The sequence below is a fragment of the Arachis ipaensis genome, chromosome B9 (assembly GCF_059453495.1).
Source record: "Arachis ipaensis isolate K30076 ecotype BB chromosome B9, ASM5945349v1, whole genome shotgun sequence".
NCBI classification, from domain to species: Eukaryota; Viridiplantae; Streptophyta; class Magnoliopsida; order Fabales; family Fabaceae; genus Arachis; species Arachis ipaensis.
Genome location: NC_142444.1, coordinates 156,514,138 through 156,539,002, shown reverse-complemented (window position 1 = coordinate 156,539,002; position 24,865 = coordinate 156,514,138). Strand labels below are relative to the sequence as shown.

The window sequence follows — 24,865 nt, the reverse complement described above, 5'->3', positions numbered from 1 at the left end:
GTTGATTAAATTAATTTTTTGCTATGCAGGTTCTATTTGGGCCGAACAGAGAAGAAAATTGTTACAAGCCCAATTGTTTTAAAAATACATTCAGCAATAATGCAAAAATGTTTTGATTCTTGTGGCTGAATTGTTATCACATTATTTGGGCCAGATTGGATTATTATTGCTACTCGCCCAAATTATAATCTTTGCTAAAAGATCCAATGCTTGGTCCGAATCCTTTAAGCAAAGAAAGCAAAGTTTCAATGTTTCCAACGGATCTCATTTCTTATTTTGGGATGGATTTCAAAATTTAATTTACTAGCATTGGAAACATAAATGAGAGAGAGAAAATGATTTGATGGCTTTAATGTAGCTTACATGCTACTACACAAAAGCATGGGGAGTTGACCTTAATTAATTTATTTGTGATAACACTCATTACTCATAGCTTTGTCTTTTCTTTCTTCTCTCTCTACTCTTTCTTCCTTTTCGGTCATATCACAGTAGCAACCATGGAAGCTAAAGCTAGCCACCGAAGAGAAGAAGAAGCACGCTACAAGACCATCATAATGATGGCAAGAAAAAGAAAACTAAAAGTATGTTGTGACTAAGATTCTCATCACTTATGGTAAGATTTGGTGAAGAGATCTTGGCTTCTCCATACCCAAAAATGGAAGAGAAGATCTCGGCCAGAGAAGAAGATCCTTGGAGAGGATGGCTTGTCTCTGATTCTGCTCAACCACCACAGGAGGTAACTACAGTGGCTACGTGATGGAAGGGGCAGAGATTGGAGCAGATAAAACTGTCATCATCATGAAGCTTCATGGGCCAGGAATCCATCTTGGAGAGCAAGGTAAGGATGGAGGGCTCGGATTGATGAAGATTGGTGACCAAGGAAGGACTAGAGGTAATTGCATGTTGAGTTTTGCATGAGTTATCTCTTCTCTCTCTCTGGCCGAACCGGTTCTGTTTTGAAGAAGAAGAAGATTAGCTTGGTTTGTTTGGTTTCAACCTTAGAGGCTTCTCCCTATAAATAAGGGTAAAGAGTCAAGGCTTGATTCAAGGAGAAAAGAGTGAGAGTGCAAAGCACAGGATTCTCAGAGCTACCTAAACTAACAGAATTTCTTCTCCTTCAATGTATTCTGTTTTGTAGTTTTTCTGTTTAATTTTGTCTGTCTTGAGTCTTATGAAAAAAAAGGCAAACAGTGAGGTTTGTAATAAAAAAGCCATAGAGCAGAAAATGGCAGAGAGTGCAAAATTAAAAGAAAAAGCCATAGATGTCCTTAGAGGTCCTTTGTACATCTGTGTTGTGTTTTATGATTCTGTCAGAATTCTCTTGCAAGTTGGGTTAGCACTTAGCAGTAAAAGCTTGGCAGTAACCAAGTCAAGTTCAGGATTGGGTTTAGATTCTAGACTTGTCCCGGATAGGAAGGGTAGTTCCAAGGGAGAATTAGTGTTTGTAATCAAAGATGATTATAGTGAAATTCCATCATTGTTGTGATGGAGACTGGATGTAGGCTGCACTGCACTTAGCAGCTGAACCAGGATATATCTGGGTGTAATTTTCTCTCTCTTCTACTCCATTTCTGTTTCTGCTGCATAGGAGATAAAACTGAAAAATATCTCATGCTGATCGACGAGACAAAAAGAAAAGTCTCGTGGCTAGGTACGAGACAAAAGAAAAAGTCTCATGGCTGGTTACGAGACAAAAAGGCAAAAAGTCTCCAGAAGTTGTTTCAAAGACCAGCAAGTATTATCAAGCGAAAAAGGGGCTAAGATTCAACCCCCCTTCTCTTATCCACTGAAAACCATCAATTGGTATCAGAGCTTGGTCTCAAAGAGATCAAGCTTTGCAGCTTGGAGAAAAGATCCAGATGGCAGAAAATAGTGGCTCAAATCTGGTGTCATACAACCTGACCGAAGGCCAGTCAAGCAACAGACCCCCTCTTTTCAATGGGAAAAACTACACCTATTGGAAGGAGAGAATGAAGATCTTTGTGCAAGTAGTGGATTACAGACTTTGGAAGATTATCCTGGAAGGTCCCCAATATCCAACCATCACAAGTGCCGAAGGAGTTGTCTCTCTTAAACCAGAAGCAAGCTGGACCGAAGAAGACAGAAAGAAGGTTGAGCTCAACGCCAAGGCCATCAACTTACTCAACTGTGCTATCAACTTCAAGGAATACCAACGGGTATCACGATGCACAACGGCAAAGGAAATCTGGGACAAACTTCTAGTTACTCATGAAGGAACCTCCATTGTAAAGAAGACCAAGATAGATATGCTAAACAGAGAGTATGAAATGTTTGCAATGAAGGAAGGAGAATCTATTGATGAATTGTTTGAGCGCTTCAACATCATCATTGTCTGCTTGGATGCTATGGAAATCAAGTATCCTGAATATGTGCTTGAGAGAAGAGTGTTGAGATGTCTCACAAAAGAGTGGGAAACAAAAGCATTAATTATTTCTGAGAGTAGTGGTCTTGACTCCATGACATATGATGACTTGAGAGGAAATTTACTTGCTTTTGAAAACACCTATTTGAAAAAAGATTAAAAAAAGAAAAGAATAGCTTTTTCATCTGTTACTAACCCTCTGGATGATGAATCCAGTGATGACTCATCTGAAAATGAATTTGTGTTGTTTGCCAAAAAATTTAGGAAAATGGTGAAGCTCAAGAAGAGAGGCAAAGGAGGCAGTTCAAAAAAACAGAAGAGAGATCTCAGTAAGGTGACATGCTACAACTGTAAGGAAACAGGGCATTTCAAATCTGACTGCCCTAAGTTGAAGAAGGAAGAAAAGCTGAAGAAAGGAAAGAAAAAGGGACTGATGGCATCATGGGAGGACCTGGAAAATGACTCTGAAGACGATGAAGAATCTGAAACAAAGTCTCAACCATGTCTTATGGTTGACCACGTTGAACAGGTAATCATTCCTAACCCTGACACTGAAGCTCTTCATCTTATGATAGATCATCTTTCTGAAAAAATAAGATACTTCTTGCTGGATAATCAAGATCTTGAACAACAAATCACCATCCTTAAAGTAGAAAACAGTTTTCTCAAAGAAAAAGTAAGGGAGGCTGAAACTGCTTGTAAACTTGTTGAAGAAAATAAGCAGTTAAAAGCCCAACTTAGGAGCTGTGAAAGTGACCATTCAGTTGTTGCATATGTAATCTGTTTTAAAGAAAATGAAGAGTTGCTTAAAGAGGTCAAAAGACTTAAAGATGACTTAGCCAAGTTCACTCAAAGTTCTGAAAATCTAAATCAAATCTTAACTAGTCAAAAACCTCTTTATGATAAAGCTGGCTTGGGGTTCTATAAGTCTGTTGAGAAACCTTATTTTGAAAACATTGCCTAATCTTCCAATGATACAAGGTTTCAAAATCCAACAAGCTTTAACAAAACAGCAACTCCAAGGTTTTGTAGACTATGTAACCGAAATGGACACTTTCCCATTCAATGCTTTTTTGGTGAAAGGATGATTGGTGATAAAGTTTATAAAGTTGTTTTTTATTATAACGGATTAGGACATAAAAGATGGTTTAACGTGAAAGGATCCAAAAAAATTTGGATACCTAAGGTCACTTGAGCTTGTTTTGTAGGTATGCCTAGTATCCAAACGGAAGGAGAATATGTGGTATATGGACAGCGGATGTTCTAAACATATGACCGGAAAGACAACCTTCTTCATAAAGTTTGATGAGTATGATGGAGGACTTGTCATTTTCGGTGATGATGGTAAAGGAAAGATAGTGGCAGTTGAGAAAGTTGGTAAAAGCTTTTCATCTTGTATAAATGATGTTCTTCTTGTAAATGGTTTGAAGCATAATCTACTTAGTGTAAGCCAATTGCGTGATCTAGGATTTGAAGTTATTTTTAGAAAGTTTGTGTGTTTGGTTGTTTGTGAAAAATCTGGGGATATTTTATTTGAGGCCAAAAGGTGCAATAATGTGTATGGATTGACTCTTGAGGACTTGAAAGAACAAAATGTAACATGTTTTACTTCTCTTGATTCTGAAAAATGGCTATGGCATAGAAAGTTGGGTCATGCTAGTATATACCAAATTTCTAAGCTAGTTAAGAAAAATCTGGTTAAAGGAATTCCAAATATCAAATTTGATAAGGATCTTACTTGTGATGTTTGTCAATTAGGCAAACAAGTAAAATCCTCCTTTAAACCAAAAGATGAAATTTCAACCAAAAGGCCATTAGAGATGTTATACATTGATCTTTTTGGTCCAACAAGAACTCAAAGTTTAGGAGGTAAACACTATGGTCTAGTGGTGGTAGATGATTACTCTAGATTTAGTTGGGTACTTTTTCTTGCTCATTAAAATGATGCTTTTCATGCTTTCTCAACCCTTTTCAAGAAAATTCAAAATGAAAAATATTTAAAAATTGCCCATTTGAGAAGTGATCACGGAAGAGAATTTAAAAACCAAGACTTTGAAAAATTCTGTGATGACTTTGGAATTGCTCATAATTTTTCGTGCCCTAGAACCCCTCAACAAAATGGGGTGGTTGAGAGAAGGAATAGAAGCCTTCAAGAGATGACTAGGGCCATGCTTTGTGAGAATGAGATTCCTAAATTTTTATGGGCTGAAGCTGTAAATACAGCTTGTTACATTTTAAATAGGACCATTATTAGAAAAGGGTTGAAGAAAACTCCTTATGAGCTATGGAAAGGAACCCCTCCAAATCTTAAGTATTTTTATGTTTTTGGATGCAAATGCTTTGTATTTAATAATAAAGAAAACCTTGGTAAATTTGATCCAAAATCCTATGAAGGGATATTTGTTGGATACTCAACCACTAGCAAGGCCTATAGGATTTATCTCAAGGAACATAGAACCATAGAGAAATCCATACATGTTACTTTTTGTGATTCTAATTTAATTCCCAGTACTGTGATAGATAATGATTCAGATTATGAAGAAGCTAGAACAAGTAAAGAAAATTCCAAGTCTACTCAAAATGAAGAATCTGCCAGTCCAGTTTTGTCTCGTCAGAATGGAGGAGACATTTTCATTTTATCTCCTGAGCCAGCAGGAGAAACTGGAACAGAATAATCCACAGAAACTCATCAAAGCTCAACACCACTCTGAAAGCCTAGAGAATGGAAGTTCATGAGGGGTTATCCTCATGACTTTATCATTGGTGATCTCTCACAAGGTGTAACAACAAGATCCTCATCCAAAAGACAATCCGAACCAAGCAATCTTGCTCTCTTGTCACAAATGGAGCCCAACAATGTCAAACAAGCTCTTGAAGATCTATCATGGGTCAAAGCCATGCAAGAAGAGCTTGCTCAATTCGACAAGAATGAGGTTTGGACACTAGTACCTCATCCGGATGGTAAGAAAATTACGGGTGCTAAGTGGGTGTTCAAAAATAAATTAGGTGAGGATGGAAAAGTTGTTCGTAACAAGGCTAGATTAGTGGCCCAAGGTTACGATCAAGAAGAGGGTATAGATTTTGATGAGTCTTTTGCTCCGGTAGTAAGAATGGAAGTAATTAGGTTGCTTCTTGCCTATGCTGCCCATAAGGGTTTTAAAATGTTTCAAATGGATGTGAAATGTGCTTTTCTTAATGGCTTTATTGATAGAGAAGTGTATGTGGCTCAACCCCCCGGCTTTGGACATAAAGATTTTCCAAATCATATTTTTAAACTCTCAAAGGCCCTTTATGGCCTTAGGCAAGCTCCAAGAGCTTGGTATGAAAGGCTTAGTGCCTTCCTATTGGAAAATCACTTTCAAAGGAGAACCACCGACACAACTTTATTCATTAAAGCATCTAATGATGATATTCTCCTAGTTCAAGTTTATGTGGATGATATTGTGTTTGGATCGGCTAATGAGTCCTTGTGTGAAGAGTTTGGAAAAACTCATGACTAGTGAGTTTGAGATGAGTTTAATGGAAGAGCTAACTTTCTTTCTTGGCCTCCAAATTAAACAAACTCCTAGTGGTACCTTTATTCACCAAGAAAATTATGCAAAGGAACTTATCAAAAAATTTGGCCTAGAAAGTTCCAAACCAATGGGAACACCTATGCATCCAAACACAAAACTTGAAAAGGATGATGATGGCAAAGATGTGGATGAAACAAGGTATAGAGGAATGATAGGTTCACTCATGTACCTTACCTCCTCTAGATCGGACATTGTTCAAAGTGTGGATGTATGCTCAAGGTTTCAATCTCACCCAAAAGAATTCCATCTTTCAGCCGTTAAGCGCATCATTAGATACATTAAGGGAACTAGTGATTATGGCTTGTGGTATCCTAAAACTGATGACTTTTCTGCAGTAGGGTTTTGTGATGCAGATTATGCGGGAGATATAGTGGATAAAAGGAGCACCTCCGGCATGTGTTGCTTCCTTTGAAGCTCACTCAACATGTGGTCAAGCAAAAAAAAGCCACAGTGGCTCTATCCACAGCTGAAACTGAATATATTTCTGCATCTGCATGTTGTTCACAATTAATTTGGTTAAAAACTCAGTTGGAATATTACAAATTAAAAATCAATAGTATACCCCTATTTTGTGATAATATGAGTGTTATAAACATCTCAAAAAATCTTGTTCTGCACTCAAGAACCAAGTACATTAAAATTAAATATCATTTCATTAGAGAATATGTGCAAAAGGGTACTATTGATATTCAATTTGTAAAATCTGAAGACCAACTTGCTGACATTTTTAGAAAACCTCTCTGTGAAGACAGATTCTGTACATTGAGAAAAAGTTTGGGAATGATTGATTTAAGTTCTATTGATAACTTGTGAAATTTTTTATTCTGCTCAGTTTTGTCTCGTAGGAAAGCAGGAGATAAAAATCAGGGTGTGTTGAAAGGGTTTTGATCAAGAGAGAGACTGCGCAGATTTTAATTCTTTTGGGCCCCACCAAACCTCTTTGACCCCACTCTGACCGTTTTGTTAGTTTCACTTTATGTAAATCAAAATTCCTTTTTGTTGTCTCATCAAGTCTTGTTGGAAGTGGTTATTGTCAAATCAAATCTTTTCCCTCCTCTAATCCATTGATTCTAGGAAACCACTTTTTAGTTTATTTTAAATAAAAGGAAACTCTCTTGGTTAATAACCGCCCACTAATGGTTATTAAATTCCCTTCAATTCTCTCTCCACTCCACATTTAATGAGCCCCTAACCTCCCTTCTCCCTCACTCAATTCGGTTCTCTTCATCTCTCCATATTCCACTTCTCCATTTCCTGTATCATGAAAAAGAAAACCACCCCTAGAAAAAGTGAAAGAATCATTTTCTCTCAAAAACCTTCCATACCTCAAACTCACACCCACATACATATCCATTCTACCTCTTCATCTTCTCCCTCACCACCATCCAAACACACAGACACCATGAGGAAGAAAGTAATAGCCACGAAGACATCTTCAAGGAAAAAGAAGGAGAAGGTTCCCATGGCAGAAGAAGAAAAATCACACACTTCACCCATTCCATCACCACCGCAATCACCACCAAAGAGGACCACACCCGGACGAAGTACCCAGAAGACAAAGGGGTTCGCCTTGCATGACACCAAGGAGCCAGCAAACTTGGAGTCATTAGATTTCAAAAACAAGTTCAACCGATCACATTCACATTTTGATCCGGCAAGGTTCAACTCTTGTGCCTCCTATGAATTCCACAAAGAGGTATTGGAAAAACGCCACATTTGTGCCACCTATCTTGTCAATCTCGACTCACTCACCAACAAAGAGATCAATGTCTCTTCTCTGTTTGAACTTCTTCACTGGACACCACTGCTCCACATCCAGAAACCGGTCTACCCCGGTTTAGTCCGTGAGTTCTATGCCAACATGCGATTGATAGATGGCACCATCCACTCCTATGTCAAGAAGGTTTTCATAACATTGAACTCTGAGACTATTGGGACTGCTCTCGGCTATAAAGAGGAAGGGCCAAGAGCTTATATGATTGAGAAGTGGGACTCCCAGGTTGGGGTCACATACAAAATTGTCTTGCAACACATCTGTGAAAACCTATCTGGCTTGGACGGCACCACTCCAACTCATAAGGCACTCGGTCCTACAAACTCTCTGCTTCACAGAATCATCACTCACATCCTGACCCCTCAAAGTGGTTCCCATAACAGAGTAACCCTTTCTAACTCTCTCATACTTTTTGCTCTTGTTACAACTACTCCTATATCATTTGGTTACCTTATGATCAGACACATGTGGGAATCAGTTAAGAGCACCAAAAAGGCGAATCTGCCTTATGGCATATTTTTAATAGGTATTTTTGAATATTTTAAAATTGATCTCCTAAATGAAGCTGTAGAAAATAAGGTATCTATGATCAAAAGAGGAGGAGCTGTGAAGGGAACAAAGGGGAAGAAATCTGTAGCCTCGGATAGTGATTTTGAGAGTCGGCCTGAGTCCTCCAAGGCAACAGAATCAATCAAAGAAATCCTCACTGAATTCTCAAACATGTCGGAGCTAATGGTACAATCCCATAAGGCGGCTCGCAAGCTAGCCTATGAAAATGAGAGGGCTTGGATGAGGTGCAAGGATAGGGTGAGTATGATGTTACAAAGCTTTGAGGAGGAGTTAGGTGCTGCTAGTGAAGAAGAGGCTGAAGAATCTGAGTTACACTTATCTGATGATTAATCTCTGTTTCTTTTCTGTTTATTGATATTTGGCTTATAACGGCTCAATCTGAAAATGTAGTAGTTTATTTTGGTACTATAGACATATGTCATTGTGAAACAATCTTGACACTTGGGTATATTTTGGATATTTTGTTTTCTATGTCATCTTTTGCAGGTGTCCCTTGATGCCAAAAGGGGGAGAAATGGCTGGAAAATTGAAATTAACAAAACAGAAACATGGGATAAAATCCTTTTGTGGATTCATGATCACCCTTGTTTCAATATTTTGTTGTGGTGATATGTTCGATAATGCATCTGTTCTATTTTAGTAAACATGATTGCTGCTACTTGATGTTTGTAATTTATTTACCTTGGTAAAATGTTTGTTGTGTTTGTGATGCATTTGATTTATTTGATGTTTGCTATTTTGGATTAAGGAATATTTTTGGCAGTTCCTTTAAGCTGTGATACAAAAATAAAGTTTGATAGTTGCTATGGTTTGAGATGATCATGCTTGATCAGAAAGATTTTTCTTGCTATGATTAATTTGCTCTGATTTGTTAATTGGAAAATTCTTTCAAAATAGCTTGAACAGCAGCTTCTAGAAACATCAATTTTTTGTATGTGTTTGAGCAGAAAAATCATTTTTTATGATAACAAAAGAGTTTTGTTTGTCATCCAATTCTGCTCATAAATCAAGCATTCAACATCTAAAAAAATTAATATGTTGAATAACATAGTTGCCTAAGCTTGATTTCTAAAGTTACAGGTATAAAGCTTTCCTTGGTAAAATAGCATACATTAAGGGGGAGCCTTGTAACATTTGGAAAGGGAAGAAATACTAATCTGCAAAGGGAGAACTCTATACTCTAATCCTTAATTTCTTTCCATTTCAATTTTAATAATATTTGTCATCAAGGGGGAGATTGATGAGTTTGGAAAACTCTAAGTTAACATTTGTGATGACTAAACATTATTAATTTGATAAATTGAAAAAATATTAATTCATATATGTTGATTAAATTAATTGTTTTCTATGCAGGTTCTATTTGGGCCGAACAGAGAAGAAAATTGTTGCAAGTCCAATTGTTTTAAAAATACATTCAGCATTAATGCAAAAATGTTTTGATTCTTGTGGCTGAATTGTTATCAAATTATTTGGGCCAGATTGGATTATTATTGCTACTAGCCCAAATTATAATCTTTACTAAAAGATCCAATACTTGGTCCGAATCCTTTAAGTAAAGAAAGCAAAGTTTCAATGTTTTCAACGGATCCCATTTCTTATTTTGGGATGGATTTCAAAATTTAATTTACTAGCATTGGAAACATAAATGAGAGAGAGAAAATGATTTGATGGCTTTAATGTAGCTTACACGCTACTACACAAAAGCATGGGGAGTTGATCTTAATTAATTTATTTGTGATAACACTCATTACTCATAGCTTTGTCTTTTCTTTCTTCTCTCTCTACTCTTTCTTCCTTTTCGGTCATATCACAGTAGCAACCATGGAAGCTAAAGCTAGCTACCGAAGAGAAGAAGAAGCACGCTACAAGACCATCACAATGATGGCAAGAAAAAGAAAACTAAAAGTATTTTGTGGCTAAGATTCTCATCACTTATGGTAAGATTTGGTGAAGAGATCTTGGCTTCTCCATACCCAAAAATGGAAGAGAAGATCTCGGTCAGAGAAGTAGATCCTTGGAGAGGATGGCTTGTCTCTGATTCTGCTCAACCACCACAGGAGGTAGCTACAGTGGCTACGTGATGGAAGAGGCAGAGATTGGAGCAGATGAAGATGTCATCATCAAGAAGCATCAAGGGTCAGGAATCCATCTTGGAGAGCAAGGCAAGGATGGAGGGCTCGGATTGATGAAGATTGGTGACCAAGGAAGGACTAGAGGTAATTGCATGTTGAGTTTTACATGGGTTATCTCTTCTCTCTCTAGCCGAACCGGTTCTGTTTTGAAGAAGAAGAAGATTAGCTTGGTTTGTTTGGTTTCAACCTTGGAGGCTTCTCCCTATAAATAAGGGTAAACAGTCAAGGCTTGATTCAAGGAGAAAAGAGTAAGAGTGCAAAGCACATGATTCTCAGAGCTACCTAAGCTAACAGAATTTTTTCTCCTTCAATGTATTATGTTTTGTAGTTTTTCTGTTTAATTTTATCTGTCTTGAGTCTCATGAAAAAAAGGCAAACAGTGAGGTTTGTAATGAAAAAGCCATAGAGCGGAAAAAGGCAGAGAGTGCAAAATTAAAAAAAAAGCCATAGATGTCCTTAGAGGTCCTTTGTACATCTGTGTTGTGTTTCAAGATTTTGTGGGAATTTCCTTGCAAGTTGGGTTAGCACTTAGCAGTAAAAGCTTGCAGTAACCAAGTCAAGTTCGGGATTGGGTTTAGATTCTGGACTTGTCCCGGATATGAAGGGTAGTTCCTAGGGAGAATTGGTGTTTGTAATTAAAGATGATTATAGTGAAATTCCATCATTGTTGTGATGGAGACTGGATGTAGGCTGCACTGCACTTAGCAGCTGAACCAGGATATATATGGGTGTAATTTTCTCTCTCTTCTACTCCATTTCTGTTTCTGCTGCATAGGAGATAAAACTGAAAAATATCTCGTGCTGATCGACGAGACAAAAAGAAAAGTATCGTGACTAAGTACGAGACAAAAGAAAAAGTCTCGTGGCTGGTTGACAAATGAATTTATTTGCCGGTATAGAAATTATCAAATGATCAATCGTAGTATAGTCTAAACCGACGCAAAATCCTTCATCAAACAAATCTACAATCTATATCCGAGAGTACTAGTCTCCCGAGTCGTTCTCCCTTGGAATTGCCAAAGTGTGCATCTTATTGATTTAGTAAGCCTTGTTGGAATTCTTTGAAGGTTTTAGCAAAGTAATGAGAAACAAACAATCAATTATCAAAAGACTTGGCTTAGGGTTGGCATTAGAAATTCTATCCTTATAGTCCATTCAATGTTGACAACGATTAGGCCTTGCTTCATTTAGTTATCCCCTAGGTATAGAGGGAGGTCAAATGAAAGCAATCAACTTGAGTCACAAGTCCTAGCTTCACCTTATGGGAATCTAGCTTTAGTGCACTCCAAGCCAACTAGCAATCCCTAATTCCAAATCAACTATTGATACAACTATTCAACTTCTTCCAAGGACCAAACCCTATGCCAAGTGTGAAAATTCTACTCCATAGCTAGTGTTGACATTTTATCAAACATGTGATGAGCAAGAAGGAAAGTCATAGCAAAGTGAGAAGAAAAGTCGAATTGAAAGTATTGCAACACAAAGATCTAACAACAAGTCTCAAAGAGTAGCAATGAAAATCAAATTCTCAAAATAGGGACGAAATCCAAAATTACAAAGTTGAATTCTAGATCTATGAGAATTGATCAATTACATCTACTACTTGAAATTGGAGAAGAAAATCTATGACATAAACAAAGTGGAGTGAGAATTGTAATGGATCTCACCAAAAAGTCATTGAAAATTCAGAAATTAGATGAGGTTGAACCCTAGTGAAAAGCTTGGAATCTCCCTCTTCTTCTCCCAAAAGTGTAACTAACTCTCCTCTCCCAAAAAATATCTAGATCTAGAAAAATGAACTAAAAATTGTCCTTAACCCTTGCTCCTTTGGTCTTCTTAAGCTTTTCCCGCCAAGGTGTTTCCCAAAAGTGGGATTCTTAACTACCTCCACGCCTAAGTCACGTGACTTCTTAAAAATCATATTCGCAAGTCGGCGCGCACGCGCAAGGTACGCGCACGCACCGTCGAGACGTCTTGTAATGTGCGCGGAGGCGTGATGTACGCGTGCGCACCCATGAAGATCCTGGCTTAGCCGCTTCTCAAGCCGGCTCTTGGCTTTGGCTTCACGTTGCCCTATCCGCGCGGGCGCGCCAGGTGCGCGCACGCGCCCATGCGGAAATTTCCAAAGCTTAATCCTCATGCTTCCTTCCTTTGTACCCGTCTTCCTTCTCTCTTTCGGTCCATTCCTACTCTATATCCTGAAACCACTTAACACACAAGTCACGGCATCGAATGGCATCAAGAGAAGATTAGAAATGTATCTATTTTAGTGCAAAATAAGCATGTTTTCATTCATGAGGCAAAACTAGGAAAGGAATGCAAAATCTTGTATTTTCATATAGAAAGTGTGTGGAATCATTGATAAAACCCCTGAAATCAGCACAAGATAAACCCTCAAATTGGGGTTTGTCACTGGTTACGAGACAAAAAGGCAAAAAGTCTCCAGAAGTTGTTTCAAAGACCATCAAGTGTTATCAAGCGAAAAATGGGCTAATATTCAACCCCCTTCTCTTAGCCACTGAAAATCATCATTTGCGTATCCGCAAAAATAAAGAAATAAATAAGTAAATATTCTTTTTATGTTTTATTTCAATTAATAATTATCATATATGTTGTATTATTTTAATTTATTATAAAAAAAGTATGTTTAATATTATTTTAAGAGTAAACATATTTAAAAGAATAAAAAAAGTAATTTTATTAATATTTTTTTAATAAAAATAAATTTTTAAAAATATTTTTGTGTTTTGCGGATATATCCGATATCGAATCGGATCGAATCCAACCTTAATAATTGCGGATATTGAATCCGATCCAATCCAATAATTTTAGTGCGAATTAGATTGAAATTTTGGCCATATCCGATCTTATCCAATCTGTGTGCACCCTGTTTTAATTTATTGGTAGATGAAGAGGTCAATTATATTTAGTTTTGATAGGTTGAAAATAATTTTATGGAGACTAAAAAGTCAAGGTACATTGAATAATAAAGTAGTATTGCGAGTAGGATTTGCCATTATCTTTAGTTCTCACGATTGTATATTCTATCCTCCTTTTTTTTCTAAGTAAATATTCTGTCAATAATATAGTTGCATGATTCTAACAGCTCTTCTTTTTTCTCTCTTTCTTTTTTTTTTTTTAACATAGCAACTAGTATGTACTTTAGAATAGTATAGATTCACTGGGAGTACTTTAACTTTTTTATTTTTAAGATTTGAACGAGTTGTATTATTTGTTTTTCAAAAGATTTTACAGAAGATAAAAAAACAAAAGATAACGAATTGAATACACAACCCTTTTTCCAAAAATAATAAAAATCGATATAAAAAAATCCAATTAGATTTTTTAGAAGGGTTTAATGAAATAGGAATATTAAAAAACATTGGATTTTTTTAAGACGAAGAAGATTGAAATTAGGTTTTTGAGGTTGTGATAGTGGTTTGTGGGATGAAACGATGATTGTTATAACATATCATTATTTTATTTTAATAATTGGTTGAAAGAGAATAAATAAACGTAGAAAATTTAGTTGTTAAAGAGAAAAAAAATCTATTTAAATATAATTATTCATTAACAATTTTTTATTCTAATAATTAATTTATTACTAATATGCATGTAGAAGGGTTAGATATTTCATTTTTTGAGTCCTATCTTATATATAAAATAATTTATTGATTAGTAATAAATTTAAATAAAATATAATTTTTTACAAATTAATTTTAATATGTTGAATTAAAAATAACATAAAAAATATAAAATAATAATATATAGTTAGTAAATATTATTAATTTTTATCAATATTTAATTAATAATAATTTATATTCATATTTTTAGACATTTTATATATAAAAATATATAATTTATTTTTATATTTATTAAAATTTTATATACATTTATATTTATAAATTAATATAATTTATATTTATATTTTTAAAAATTTATACACATAAATTAATAGAATAATACTTTAATATTTATACTGATAAAATAATAATAAAAAATATTAAAAATTGATGATTTTACCAAGAGTTTTTAAAAAATACAATTGTTTATTAATTAACACGTCACCATCTGTGCCGACTCATCAGATGAAAGAGAATGAATAAATAAGCAAAGCGACAACACCCAAGTTGAGACAACTAACATGCATGATGCATGTGTATACGAACATCCACATACTCATACCCATACGCATCCAAAGACAAATTCTCAAATACGTATCTCCAAGTAAATATATGCCTTTTGACGTTTCCCATCCATCACTCGCACCATGTGATTATTATGCTCATTCGTGTACAAATAATAAATCATATAAAAAATTATGCTTCACATTTTTTGGAAATTATCAAATGATACCTAAAATGTTATCGTGCTAATAAAAATAATTTTAAACGATGTAAATAATAAATATATTTGAATAATTTAAAATATAATAAAAAAAATTAAAATTTATATTTATATTTTTCATGAATGATAAATTATTTTTGTATTTAAAAATTGACGTGTCCTTTAGTTAAAATATTTTTAAAATAGTTATATAATTATTAAAAAAAAACGTACAAAAATTATAATAAAATTCGATTTCTAAGTTGTTTTTTTTAATTAGGGAAATTCACATAAAATTTTTTTAAAATTCACAATATAAAATTACGTACTTTTAAAAGTAAAAAGTATAGTTTTTCTAATAATATATATGTTTAAAAAATACTTCAAATCTTTTTTTTAGTTTGGTCATTTTGTGATTTTTAAAATATTTTGAAAATTTATTTATTATTATATCTTTTGAAGTAACTTTTTTAATTTTATAAATTTTCAAATATTATTTTAATAGTTTATCATAATCTTTTAATTAATATAATGATAAATTTAATAAAAAGTTATTTTATAAAAAATATTGAACAGTTTAATACTAAATTTATACGGCTAAGGTATATCCTATAGAGCCATGTTAGTGGGTGGTGTCTATTGGAGCTTTGTCGCTTTTCGTATACATACATATATAGATAGACATGGATATTGGAATTTAATAGGTTAGGCTATCGACTTTGTTAGGTTCTACACTTATTTTTCTTATGCATGATGCAGACCCCGGTGCGGTACAGAAAGTGACATAGCAATGTATATAGGATGGAAAGAATAATCTTATTCAATTCACACATTATCTGATTAGCAATTGAATACTAAAAACGGATACAAACAAAATATTTAAAAAAAAAAAAACCACAGAATTTTGACTCTACTCGATATTATTATTACGGAATACTTATTTTCTTTTTCTATGGTTCCTGTTCCTCCATCTTCTTTTAATTTGTTTTTTCTATGAGATCTTTTAATTTGTTTATGAACACCACGTAAGCAAGTGGAGCTGATTAATTAGCTGGAATATATGCTGTTTGGAAATATATTTATTATTACTTTTTGACTTGAAAAGTTGCTTTAATAAAACCGTAAAAAAAAAAAAGTGAATAGGATATAAAAAATTTCTGATTCATTCTTTTGTGGCTCAGAGTAGATTGTTGCCAGTGATGGAGGCATTATCGCAGAAATTCAATCTGATGTTCAAATTATCATGAGTCACCAGAGATATTAAGTTAGAAATATTTTTGGATGATACACATATTAGACATATAGTGCATATTTAATATGTTATGAGATGAAATAATAAGATGATCTTATATTGAGTTGAGAAAGTATTATTTTAATCGTATACGAGTGTGAATGGTTTCAAACAGGATATTATGAGAGTTTGGTTGGTAGTATTAGGCACAAATTAATTTTAACATGATAGATGTAGTAGTGTAATACGTTAATACTAGGTTAAAATAGTATAATACATCAATATAATAATAAGAGAATAATATTATATATATATTTAATTTTTTTGTTAACTAAATCTAATTAAATTAGTTTAATATAACAAAAATTAATTATAATTAACATTATTCTAAATTTTATTATTTAATTTGGTTAGACTTAATTTATAAAATAATTTAAATACGTAGCATTACTGATAATAAGATGTGTATCAACAATCGTAAATGATGTTTATTTTTTTCTCTACGACAAAAAATTTGTCATTAACGATTTCTAAAGGATGAGGTAGTTAATTAAAATCGTTACTAACAATTTTTTTAAGGATTTTTCTTTATATTTAATTAAAATAGTTATTAATCATTTCTTTTAAATATTATTAAATTTCAGTCAATTGAAATAGTAACTAATGATTTCTTTTTAAAAATTTATTAAATTTTAAGAAATTGAAATCATTACTAATTAGTAATTACTAATGATTAATGTTCTGAAAATCAGATCGGATCGATTTTGTTACTATTCAAAACTGTTCTGTAAAAAAAGTTAAAAAAACTAGCCGAATCAGTAATTAAGTGATAAATCGATGGTAACCGATCCGATTTTTTGAATTACCAGTTCAAATGTGTATATATTTAAAAAAACCCACAGAACCCCACCCCATCCCTTTCTCTGTGACTTTTTGTGTGACTCTAACCTAATCCTAAATCCTGCTCCAGGCGTCAAAAATCCTCAGTCACCACCAGCAGCAGTAGTCAGGAGCCCTTGCCGAACTATTCTTCTCAGTTAGAGGGTGTCGTCATCGTCGTGGACTTACAGATCGAAGTGCGGTCAGTTTGATTCCTTCATCACTAGTCAATTTGCTTGATCATCGTCTCTATCTTGTCGTTCCTCCCTCGTCGACAATTGAGTTTCGTTCCTTTTTTGCCGGCTATTTCGTTTTTCCATCGATGTCAGTTTGGTTCCTCCGTCATTGTCGGTAGCTCTGCTTGTATAATTTTTTTTTCTTTTGTTAATTTTTATGATTTTGAGTTTCAATTTTTTAATGCTTCAGGAGTATGGAATATCTGAATAATATTTATGATTACAAGTAATTACTGTTAAAATCTATGTTTGCTTTAATTATTTTCTATTTTGTTAATTTTACCAAAATGTAAAATTTAATGTTTGGTTCTTGAGTTGCTGTTTTTTACTGTTTGTTGTATTTTGAGTTGGGGTGAGTAAGTGACGGATCCAAAAAAAATTTATAATGGGACAAAATATATAAATATAATAATTTTTATAATAAAAATATTATGTTACACAAAACTCACTTATTAAATTATTCATTAATGGTTATATAATTGTATATAAATAATTAAATATATGTATTATTTATTTCATTTTTAATGTGTATTTTGTATTTTATTATATATGTAGTAGTTATTTTTCTATGTACATATAACATAATTAGTCTTTAAAATATTTAATTTAAATAATAACATATAATTTAAAATTTTATTATTTAGGTTTAATATTTTTTAAAAATTTAGTAATCTTTTTGTTAACAATACAATTGAAATATCTCTCTTTTTATATAGAATAAAGCTATATATCTAAGTTAGTCTATCTTTTTGTTAACCAAGTCCAACTAAGTTAGTCTAAGATAACAAAATCAGTTATGACTAGCATTATTCTAAGTCTTATTGTTTAACTTTGTTAGACTTAGTTCATAAAATAACTTAGATGTAGTATTACTTATATATATATAAGTAAATAATTATTTAAAAATTTACTTCTCATACAATTGGAAACCAATTCTTATTGAGATTTATAGTTGAGAAAGTTCTTTCATTTAATACAATTGTTACGAAAAAAATTAAAACTAATATAAAAAAAGATAAATAATACTCTTTCGAGTCGATTTCTAAAAAAAAAATAAATTTCATTTAAATTGAGAATTAATCATTCTAATAACACTTAATATGAAATTCTTAAATTAACTATAAAATATCAAAAATTGAGTAAAAAATTATTGTAGAGTAAATTTAATAATTTAGTGAAACAAATAAATATTATTATTATATACAACTAAAATTTTTAAATTGTAGTAGAGGCGTTTACCCTATAATCACACACGTACATCCATCTCTGTATCTCTGTTACTGGGTGAGTTACGGTTTTCTTTTTTGTTTGTTGTGTTCTTAGTTAGAGTTGGTGGTAGTGTAATTGTTGAGTTTGAATTAATTATTTTTTTTTTTGTTCTTAGATTCTCTTTTTTTTTTTAATTATTGTAAATTATTTAAAAAAAAATTTGTTCTGTACTTTTGTTATTGATTGATGAATATTGCTGATTACTCATTACTTTATTAGCGATTAGTTTATTATAGAATTTAAAAATTATTAGGAATTTGTTATTTTATGATTTTTTTTTATGATAAAATTTAAAGTATGAACAAGTTATTATATAAAATTACAAAATTATAAATTTTATTAGTTAATAATTATTAAATTTAAATATTTAAAATTTGTATATAAAATTTTTAATAATTTTATTTTATATTTAACTAAATTAATTAAATTTCAGTTAAATTTAATTGAACTTCTGAATTATTAACGATTTCTCTTTTTTTGACAACTATCCCTTATATTAACGAAATTTACTAACAAATATCAATATTTTGATAAATTTCACATAATAATCTAATATTGAAAAAATAGCCAGTATTTGACCTAGAAAAATATTCCAAAAACACATAAATTATTTTTATTTTTTACGTGCATGTGTATTATTTCTCTTGCATAGGTGGGTCGGTTAGGGGAAAAAAATATAGCTAGGGAGGCACTCTTTCCATGTATAATAAGAAAATTCTCTATTCACTGTTTATTCTCTTTTTTATCCTTTTCTTCTTTTATTTAAAATTAATATTAAAAACTTTTATTCCATAAATGATGTAAGAATATTTCCCATAAAAGTAATTCTTCAGTAAGGAACATGAATCAAGGTTTATAACAGATCGGAGTTGCCTCACCAACTTAATAAAATTATTATAATTAGAGTTTTATGTGAACAGCTGGGTATGCAAGGGGGAAAAACAAAAATAACTACTGTTACAGAGACAATAAAAAATTTTGACAATATAAATAATAAATTATAAATTTAGTTTAATACATATAAAATATAAAAAATACTCTACACATTATTTAAATAAAAAAATTTATTTAATTATTTTTAAAAAATAACCATCTCAAACTCTAATTTTATCAAAGCATTTCACTCTAATATCCTCTTCTTTTCCAATCGATTCTTATCCTTACCTTTATCAATAATCATCTCACTTCACTGTCGCTACTTGGCTTACCACACGTTGCTATTGGCGAGAGAAAGACTCTATAGAACGGAAATCACACGCGGAAAAAGGAAGTTATCATATATATAACTGCACTATTTGTAAATCCTTATTTTTAAAAAATTAAAAATTAAAAATTATTAAAAATTAATTAAATTAATTATCATGTGATTTTAATTTTCTTTTTAACTCCATTCTTCACTAAATTCATTAATTATTTTTATTGTTAGTACTACAGATTTAGTATTATTTATTAACTTAAATTTTGATAATTACTAAAATAAAAACTAATTCAAACTAATCCATATTATTGAGATTGAACAAAATAAATGATAAAGAACAAAATCATTAATTTGTTGTCATAGTACACAAAAAATTATCTTAAAAAAAATATGTTCAATATGGGTGGAAGACATGGCCGAAACACAAAGTATATTTTGCTTGATTTGAGTTTATTATTTTTGTTTGGTGTTATTTTTGAGTTGAATTTAGATATATTTATTGATTTTTTTTTCAATCTAAAGTCATATTATATAATTAAAAATATGTTTTATAATAAAATTAATAATAATATTTTAAGTTTATATACTTTAATTAATATTTTAATATATATAATATTATTTTATCTTTAAAGTGATTTTTATGTAAATATATATAATATTCATTAAATTTAACTTTTAAAATTATAATTTATTAATTTATTATATAAAATTTATAAAATTATATATAATTTTATGTCAAATCAATTTGGTTTAACGTAATTTATTTTAAATTAATTTAAGATTAAATTCAAATATTTTGAATAAACCTAATAAAATATTAGATTCAGATTAAATCTGATGTAATCCCTAAAATTAGAGGTTATTCAATTCATTTAAATTAAAAAAAAAAAAAAAGAATGCAAAGGGTTGTAATCCATATTACTCATACCGCACGTTTGTGCTATTAGTTTATTTATGTTTCTTTTTCATGTGGGGGGAAAATCTAGTTGATTTATTGTTTAAACTTTAAAGAGTTGCAACTAATATATACTCTATGTCTATAAGTCCAGGTATATTTGGTTTAAATTTTATTTATATTTTTTTATAACTTCATAAGGTATGAAAAAATTACATTATTATTATTAAAAGAATTGATTAAATAATTTAATTTTCATATACTGATTGTATTAAAAGAGTTTTACATAATCATTTAATCGTATATTATCATATTAATAAAATTAAAGTAGTAATTAATTTGGGTTAGTGGAGTAGTCATCCGCTTAAGTAAATGTGAGGGGTTCGAATCATGTCTTGAACATACAGTAATTAATTGGTCAACAATAAATCCTTAAATAGAGTTTCATCAGATTCGCGACGGATTAATTATTGGCCTCAGATTAAGGGTTACCCTGAACAACAAATTCATTACTTAAAAAATTATCTAAATGATAATTTAATATTTCAATGCATCAAAATTAGGGAAATGATCCTTTTTTTTTCATAATATCGCTTCATATACTCTTTTTGCATTCTATTGTTTGTATGAATTTATAGAAAAAATTATTGACATTATTAAAATAAGAAATGACAATATTCATTTTCCAAAATTAAACTATTGATTAAAAATTTAGAAAATAAAAAAAATATATATAGAATACATTGGTACGTAACAATTTGATTCTTACCCTTTTCTAAAATAATGTCATTTTAATTTTAAGTCTTTTTCAATTTTTAACTACCACCACCACAACTGTCGTCACCTCCGATCCATTGCACTAACCATGGTCGCTACCTCCTTCTTCTCTTCTTCAATATCCAACTACCACCACGTCATACATACTTGAAATTTATTTTCATTAAATAATAAAGTCTTGGCCTTTTGGGTTTAACCTCTATAAATATAATAAATTGTTGAAACATGCATAAATTGATTAAATGACTTTAGGTGGCTTTAAAGGTATTTTCTATTGACAAATCTTCTATGAGGAACATTATTAACGTGACCCACCTGACACCGAAAAAGGAAGAAAAGTCTGTGAGATTAAGATGGCCAATAATTGTCTTAATTTGTTGAAGTTAACTAATTGTGAATACTTACCTGATGAAAGAGAGGGAAATTTGGTTTTTTTCAGGTATTAATAGTATTCCTCCTCTTAGGCCAAAGTCGTGTGCAACTTGAGAAACCAATTAGCTCCGTAAAAAAGAGGGCTTGCATTGCAATTGTTCCAACATGCAAGAAATCCGTGGAAATTATAATATCTTTCTTTTTTTTAATTTCTTTTGGAAAAAGAAATATTTTTGTTATTATCAGAATAATTTAATGCTCCTATTGTTTCTAGTTTCTACCAGTTGAAACTTGAAAGTGATTGATAACAATGCCCTGAATTTCCCTCCAACCCGCGTGTTTAACGTGTTAGCTTTGCGCATGAAACAAGCAACAAAGTGAATTTTAATTAAGATATATTAATTAATTTATGGTAAAGACGTACTAAGAGTCTACATGAGTCGGGTGAAATCGAATTTATCATAACTTAGATTCGATCTTAAATATAACACTGAGTCTACGTTTTAGACCATAACCCAGTCCTAAATCTGATTAAACATAAATATTGTCGGACCACAATTATAGCGAGTAAAAAACGAACCTTTAAAATTTTAGCAATAATTTTGTTGAAAATAAGCGTTTTTAAAAAGCAAAATCTTTTTTTTTTAAATTTGTATTGAACTTAGCGGCGGTTTTATTACCACCGCAAACAGTCCTAAATTTACAAACGGTAATAACATTGCGGCGGTTACGAACCGTCAGTACAAAAATGAACTAAACCTTATTTACTTGTATATCGCGGCGGTTTAAAACCGCCTCTAAATTAGTTACCGCAAAATATTGATTCAGCGACAGTTATACCAACGGTTACTAGAAATCGCCACAAAATCACTTCCCAGCACCAATAACTAGGGCGGTCCACCAAACCGCCGAAATTTGATTTTGCGGCGGTTTAAAATCGTCACTAATAGAAAAAAAAAACGCTGCAGTGCCTCTATTGTAGTGTATATGAACATGTTAATTTTAAGTAAAGTAAGATTTTTTACTATTTTATTTTAAGAAGAGTGCTAGGAGATCAGCAAATTTTGTGATTTGTAGCTATTAATTAGTTATCATTAATATTTTTAATGGTGTAAAATTACATCCAAGAATGTGGAATTATTCACTTTTCTTTTGATGGTTAAGTGTTGGCCAAATTTTAATAAAAAGTGCTGGCCTTATATTTTCTCTTATTTTAATTCTCACTTTTATAGTTAAAGTTTTTCTATAAAATTTTCAAAATAAATATCTTACTACTAGAAATACGGACGTTATCAACGAAAAAATACCCACGAAATAAAAATAGTGGCAAATTTATATGAACGTGGTAAAAAATTTATATGATTAATTTTTTAAATAGTGAAAAATAGTCAAATACCCACGAACTAAAAATAGTGGAAAATACCCACAAACTAAAAATTTATATGATTAATTTTTTAATATTATATGATGTAATTTTATATTAAAGAGCATTTTTATTATGATATTTTTTTTAATTTAACTTTTATCGTTAGTCACGGAAAAAATGAGAAAAAAAAATTCGGCCTGATCAATTTTGTCACAGATAAAGTGTAGCATGCATCTTTTTATTTTGCCACGGAAAAGAGTGTGTCTAAACGTGCTAAAGTTGTGGCTAACAAAATGTCTCAACGGATATTAAAACCGTGGCTATTGGAATAAAAAGCGTGGCTAATTAAAAATGCGTCGCCCCCTTTAATCACAAATGTTCATTTATTGCCAAAGCATAATTGCCACAATTTTTTTGGAGTTTAGCGGCTAAACTCCTTATTTTTGGTAGTGTCTAATAACTTATAGCCTGATAAATAAATTTGAAATGCTGGTACTTACTCAAATTTTCAGACTTCATATAATATTTCAAAATGGTATAAAAATATTTTGTTAAGACTCATCAACCAGAATGGATAATAATTGCCTAAAGATTCATCAATTTCTAACAAAACATTGTAGACGTAGTCTAATTATTTTTTTATTGTTTTGTTTTTTATTCTTTTGAGCATTAGAACTGAGAATTTTTACTAGAAATTATGAAAAATTAAAATAAGGGATAAGTATTGTTTTGATCCCTAATGTTGAGGGTCAAAATCGAAATCGATCCCAACGTAATTTTTTATTTAAAATCATCCTTAACGTTTTTTTTCGTATTAAAATCGTTCTTTTTAATAAAATTTTTTACTTTATTACTAAATTACTCTTATTAATAAAAAAATATAAAATTAAAAAAAAAAACACGGGAGAGGACAGGGGAGAAAGGAAAATGGGAAGGGCGCAAGAGAGTAGGAAAAGGAAAAGGGAAAAGGGGAAAAGGGGAAGGGGGAAGGGGGAAGGGGCCATGGATTGTTTCCCAGTGGGACTAGGAGCACAGAGTTTCATGGTGTAATCGGCAATGAAGCACATAATCCACGACAGTTTCGTTTGCTACACCAGATTCAGGAAAGAGATGGCGGCAGTTTTGGACAATCTGCTTTAAATGCCATATAGAAGCTACATAGCGGCTTTCAACATATACAAGAAAGCATCTGTCCAATCAAATCAGTTCTATGAGTTCCATGGATGGTGTAGGGCTAAAGGGTTGTGTGGTTCCTATGAGTACCCTTTGGTGGATCCAATACCACACATACAAATCAAAGCTCTTGAAACTTTTCTCAGCGGCATGTGGCAGTTAATTGAGGACGAATAGGAGGAGAAGCCACTGATTGATGTTGAAGATGATCAAGTTAGTTGGGAGACACTGTTGAAAACCTCTGTTACTTTTTCTCATTAGAACGACATGATGAGCAGCTTCTTCTTCAACTTTAGACATGGACATGAAGATGAACAGGTTGCTGCTAGTGCTTATAATTATTTCTATCAGCCAAATGAACATTGTGGGAGTTTCCCTCGTAACCCTTCGTACCATTGGGGTCTATGCAGAAACAGAAGCAGAATCGAGAATCAAGAATCGGAAATCAGGAAGTAAGAAGTAGAAGTAGCAGAAGCAAGAAAGTAAGAAGCAGAAGAAGAAGCAAGAAGCAAAATCAGGAAAATAAGAAAGCAAAAGCAAAAAGCAGAAGGAGAAATGGGAAGGTGCAGCAGCGAGGTTAGCGGCGGCAGTGGCTCGCGTCTCCTCTTTCCCTCGCGATTCCCAACGGCGACGGTCACGACGACGGCGGCTCCAAGATTCGCCGCTGCCGTCCTCTTCCCCCCCCACCCTGCGTCCTTTCGCCTTTCTT

The 24,865-nt window shown here is 32.0% G+C and overlaps 1 pseudogene; it reads left to right on the top strand.

The window, feature by feature from the left end:
- Nucleotides 1-23,910: 23,910 nt before the first annotated feature.
- LOC148546897 (uncharacterized) lies at nucleotides 23,911-24,612 on the top strand (annotated as a pseudogene).
- Nucleotides 24,613-24,865: the final 253 nt, after the last annotated feature.